This window comes from Vulpes lagopus, chromosome 15 (genome assembly GCF_018345385.1).
Source record: "Vulpes lagopus strain Blue_001 chromosome 15, ASM1834538v1, whole genome shotgun sequence".
NCBI classification, from domain to species: Eukaryota; Metazoa; Chordata; class Mammalia; order Carnivora; family Canidae; genus Vulpes; species Vulpes lagopus.
In genome coordinates this window covers 39860045-39866275 of record NC_054838.1, presented here as the reverse complement: position 1 = coordinate 39866275, position 6231 = coordinate 39860045, and positions in this window count along the sequence as shown.

Here is a 6231-nt window from a genome sequence, read left to right as displayed (position 1 = left end):
GCTAACCTAACTACATATTTTAGTATTATCTAATTGTTTTTTTAATCCTATAATGATGATGTTATTATGACCATTTTACAGAGAAAAAAAATAAGGACTGGAGACACTGGATAACTTGCCTAAAGATAGAAGGCTAGTAAGGAGCAGGAGTGAAACCTGAACCTTGTTCTATCCCTGAATTTGAAACTGTGGGGGTGTTTTATAGAGATCCAAAGGATCAGATTCATGAAGGTCATTGGTCATGAATGAGACTGCAGAATAAACACTTAAGGTAATTTTTCATTAAAAAATAATGGAGCCAAAAAAGAAATGCTTATTGAGCATTAGAACTCCTCGGTGCTGGCCTACAGAAAAGAAAATAAACCTCAAAGGACACACAGTCTAGTCAGGAAGAAAAGATTCTCCAATCAGTAGTTATAGTCCACTTTCATTGGTGGTGTAAACGAGTGGGTTGTGGGACATAGGAGCGAGTACTCTGTTCTATTCCGAGTTTAACAAGGATCATATGAGAGTTGTACTCAAAGCATGAATTCTTCAAGGAGGTGAACTGTGGAAGGAAATTCCAGGTGAAAATGTATAAAGTATAAAGAAAGGCACAGAAGCATGAAAGATTGCAGACTGGTTAATGAAGGAGGAATTTAATGATATGACCATAGCATGCCATGTTCGAAGGGATTTAAGGGGCGATAAGACTGAGAACAGTTTAGGATCAGATTACCTATTTTAGGAAATCTGGAGTCTATTGCATAGTCAAAGGATAATCATTGAGAGGGGAATGTATGAATAGATATCTGTGTATTGGAGCTTTTTAAATGCTTGCTTTTTTATGCCTTAAGGATTGGAACAGTTTCTCCCTGGAGCTAGATGGCTTTTATTTAGAAAAATATCTTGATGAGTTACTTTGAATGTGAAAGATATAACATGTTCTCTTTTTCTCCTTCCTTCCTTCACTGGGACATAGTTTGAAAAGAGACAGTAAAACAAAATGATATGTAAGCTGGACTGCATAATAATTTATAGTATAGAACAAGAAGTGAGAGAAGAGAAAAGGCTGAGCGGCATCACAAGTGGGCAGAGAGAAAGAAACCACTGTTATGATTTTGAGCATCAAGAATGCCTGAAATATTCCTCTTTTTTTTTAGATTGTATTTATTTATTCATGAGAGACAGAGAAAGAGGCAGAGACACAGGCAGAGGGAGAAGCAGGCTCCCTGCAGGGACACCCTATATGGGACTCAGGCCCAGGACCCTGGGATCACACCCTGAGTCAAGGGCAGACACTCAACCACTGAGCCACCCAGGTGCCCCCCCGAAATATTCTTAGTAACAGCAGATTCTAACATTCAGTCTTATGGGTCTCCATTGTAATTTTTACCTCAGACTTTAGTAAAAATTTATATATATGCTTTGTGCAGATGTACTCGAGAAAAAGTATTGAAAAGGGAGTATATCCCACATCACAGTGGCACATGTCAAAGAAGAAAGCAGCTGAGAGGAAAAAAATTTGATTTCTAAATGGATTTTAGAGTCCATTAGGCATATAAGGTAAAGGACAGAAGAAACTGTGAGAATAAATTTCCACACAGATTTGCAGATACCATGAGAAAATATATTGACTTCCCAATCACCCAAGGTAGGGGTTTTTAAGAAAATTTCATTTAAATACCACAGGACATTGATAAATAGGAAATAAATATGACAATTAAGTGATTCCTGCAGTATCCTGTGTAAGTGATGTGTAAGTGATGACAGTGATTTGAATTAAAGTGTTTGTGGTAGAAATGGAGAATATTAGATGGGAACAGGGTTTCACTCTTGAAAGTAAAATCAGAAGTATGTGGCAATTATTTAGAAAATGTTTAAGGTATTTCCTCCCTTCCCCCAAACAGTGGGATAGACACTAATGCCATTTACTGAGACAGAGAAGGGTAGAGGGAAATAAGTAGGATTAAAACAAGAGATCCGTTTTGCTGCGTTGGACTTGAAATGTATTTTAGATAACTTAATGGAGTTGTTACTACCTCTCTGTTGATAATCACCTAAGAAAATAGTATATCTGAGGCACTTGGGTGGCTTAGTCGGTTAAGCGTCTGACTCTTGATTTCAGCTCAGATTATGATCTCAGGGTTGTGAGATCGAGCCTCACATCAGGCTCTGTATTCAGTGAAGTCTGGTTGTCCCCTCCCCTTGTTCGTCCCCCTTTTCCCTCTCTCTCTCTCTCTCTCTCTCAAATAAATGAATAAATCCTAATCCTGAGGCGGGGAGAATATAGTATATATGAAGAGCGTTAGCGAACATTGGATGGAGCCCTCATGTACTGCAACATTCCGAGGCCTAACAGAAAAGGAGAAGCAAGGACAAGTGATTAAAATGGAATTGCCAGTGAGAAGAGTAAGTTAACCAGGATGTGATGAAAACAAAACAATAGTATTTCAAGAATGTAGGAGTCTGCAAAGATACAGATGCACTGAAACGCCGGGACACCTGCACCCCGATGTTTCTAGCAGCAATGGCCACAATAGCCAAACTGTGGAAGGAGCCTCGGTGTCCTTCGAAAGATGAATGGATAAAGAAGATGTGGTCTATGTATACAATGGAATATTACTCAGCCATTAGAAACGACAAATACCCACCATTTCCTTCTACGTGGATGGAACTGGACGGTATTATGCTGAGTGAAATAAGTCAATCTGAGAAGGACAGACATTATATGGTCTCATTTATTTGGAGAATAAAAAAAAATAGTGAAAGGGGATAAAAGGGAAAGGAGAGAAAGTGAGTGAAAATATCAGTGAGAGTGACAAAACATGAGAGACACCTAACTCTGGGAAACGAACGAAGGGTAGTGGAAAGGGAAGTGGGTGGGGGCGGATTGGTTGACGGGCACTGAGGGGTCACCGAACGGGATGAGCACGGGGTGATATGCTATATGTTGGCATACTGAACTCCAATAAAAAATATATTTAAAAAAAGCATCTGTCCCAAATGCTGTTGACAATTTGTCTAAGAGGAGAACGGGTAAGAAATCTTTGAATCAGATGTTTAGAAGTCAATAGTAACATTGACAATAGTATTTTTAGTATAATCTGAGTAGAGTATGTGCGAGAATTTGCTGTAGAATTCCAGAAAACAAAAATCAGGAGTTTCAGAAGGAAATGAAATACATTGTTTAATATGAGACATATTAGAAAATGTTTGTATGTTCCTAGAACTATTCTAGAATGAAGAGATAAATTACAGAGAGTATGTAATAATAGGAACTGTACCTTAAAAAAATGTATAGTATCCTCCAATTGTCTTGCAAAGACCTACTTACCATTGAGGCATCTGCTCTTCCCCAGACATTGAGGTTCCCGGGTACTAAAGGTTTGCAGTTGGCTCAATAATACCTTGGTTGACATTTCTTGGAAAATAAATCAGTTCTTTTATTTCTCCTATCATTTTCTTTTTTAAATTTTTTATTTCAGAATAGTTTTAAATTTTCAGAAAACTTGAAAGGATAGTGTTTCTCATACTTCTCCTTTATTTCCCCTTTTATTAACATCCACTATAGTATAGTACACTTTTCCCAGTTAAGGAACAAATATTGATATATTAACTAAAGCCTGTGCTTTATCCAGATTTACTTGGTTTTTACCTAATGTCACTTTTCTGTTCCAGAAACATCACATCTCTTTAGGCTACCCTTGGCTGTTTCAGTATCTCAGAATAACCTTGTTTTTGATGACCTTATAGATTTGAGGAATACTGATCAGATATTTTGTAGACTGTCCCTCAATTGGGACTTTTCTGATGCTTTTCCCATTATTAGACTGGGGTTATGCATTTTTTGAATGACCACAGAGGTAAAGTGCCAAACATATTACATCATATCAAGAAAATATTCCATTACTATTGATGTTATTATTATTTTTTAATGAGAGAGAGCAGGGGGTGAGGAGGAGGAGCAGAGGAAGAGGGACAAGCCCACTCCGTGCTGAGCATAGAACCCAACACAGGGCTCCATCTCGCAACCTTGAGATCATAACCTGAGTGGAAACCAAGAGTCATATGCTTAAATGACTGAGCCACCCAGGCACCCCTGTTGTTAATCTTAATCACATGACTGAGGTGGGGTTTGGCAAGATTCTCCACTATAATGGTCCTCTTTTTCCACTTTTGTATACTGTAATCTTTGGAAAGTTTTTATGCACAGCACACACTTAACTGTTAAACCTCCTCAAATCAGAGTATCTACATAAATTACTTGGAATTCTTCTGCAAGAGATTAGTCCCCTCCCCTTTATTTCTTTACTTACTTCTTTATTCAATCATTTGTTTACCTCAATATAGGTTTACTGGTATTTGTATTGTACATGGAATTATAATTCAGTACAAAACCATTTACATTGTTGCTCAAGCTGCTCCAGCTTTTAGCCATGGGGAACTCTTTCAGTTGCCCCCTGTGTCTCTTGGACAGATCCCCATTATGGGGTGTTTGTTTATGAGTACTTTCTTATTTTTGGCACTAGAAAATGCTCTAGGCACATCTTGTAAATTTCCTCTGCCAGTCCTACAATCAGCCGGAGGTTTGCAGCCCGGGTTCTCTTATATTTGACAATGGTTTAATAAACCAAGATCTGGGCAGTGGTATGCTCACTGGTACTGGGATGTTTTTCTTTTAGATTCTGTCAGCTGTCAGAACAGAGAAATATATGTGTATATACTAAACCATATATATATATATTTTTTTTTAATTTCAAATCCCAATTATTCACTCTGGGTATATAGTGAAGTCATGATGCTTATATATTATGTCTGTTTCCTGTGACTATCCTAATATAGGATTTTGTTGTTGTTGCTGTAGATTCTTTGAGATTGTCTACATAGACAGTCAAGTCATCCATGAATACAATTTTGCATGTAATTTCTTTCTAATGTGTATACCATCTATTTCCTTATCTTGTTATATTGCACTAGCTAGAACTTTCAATGTGATGTTGAATAGAACATCACAATCCTTCTCTTGGTTCACCAAACCAGAAATTTATCAGTTTTATTGACCTTTTTAAAGAAGCAGCTTGGTTTTTATTTTCTCTGTTTTTCTGGTTTCAATTTCATCAATTTCTGCTCCAGTTTTTTAATTATTTTTACTGCTTTCTTCTATAAATATAAATTGCTCTTTTATTTTACTCTGGTTTCTTAGATGAGCAAGCTGGAGTTATTAATTTTATATATTTCTTTGTTCCGAAATCAAAACAGTATAACTTAATGGTTGGCTTTTCTCCATTCCTTTTTTTTTTTTCTTTTGAAAAAAATTTATTGTTTGAGAGAGATAGAGAGAGAGAGCATGTGCTTGTGCACAAGTCGGGAGAGGGTCAGTGGGAGAGAGGGAAGCAGACTCCCCACTGATTGCAGGGCCTGAAACGGGGCTGGACTTGGGGCTCAATATGGGGCTCAATCCCAGTACCCTGAGACCATGACCTGAGTGGAAGTCAGACACCTAACTGACTGAGCCACCCACATGCCCCATCTTTATTTTTAACTTACTTTTGTAGTCTTACTTTAAAAGAAGAACTTTTGTATACTACATATAGTTGGGTTTTCTACTTTGATCCATCTAACAATTTCTGTCATTTAATTGATGTGTTTAGACCACATTTACTTTAAAATAGATATTGATATAATTGGTTCAATATCAACTATGTTAGCAACTGTTTTCTATTTGTTGACAGAGGTTTGTTTCTCTGAGTGTTTTATGTAATTTTACATTATCTCCAAAGTGGCTGCACTAGTTTGTATTCCCATCAACAGTGCATGAGGTTTCCCCTTTCTCCATATCTTCACCAACACCTGCTGTTTCTTGTGTTGTTAATTTTAGCCATTCTGACTCGTGTTATGTGGTATCTCATTGTGGCTTTGATTTGTACTTCCCTGATCATGTATGATGTTGAGTAGCCTTCATGTGTCTGTCAGCCATCTGGAAGTCTCCTTTAGAGAGATGTTTGTTCATGTCTTCTGACCATTTCTTTTTTTTTTTTTTAAGATTTTATTTATTTATTCCTGAGAGACAGAGAGACAAAGAGAGAGAGAGAGAGAGAGAGACAGGCAGAGGGAGAAGCAGGCTCCATGGGGGGAGCCTGATGAGGACTCGATCCCGTGACTCTGGGATCACTCCCTGAGCCAAAGGCAGACACTCAACTGCTGTGCCACCCAGGTGTCCCCTGTCCATTTCTTAATTGGGTTGTTTAT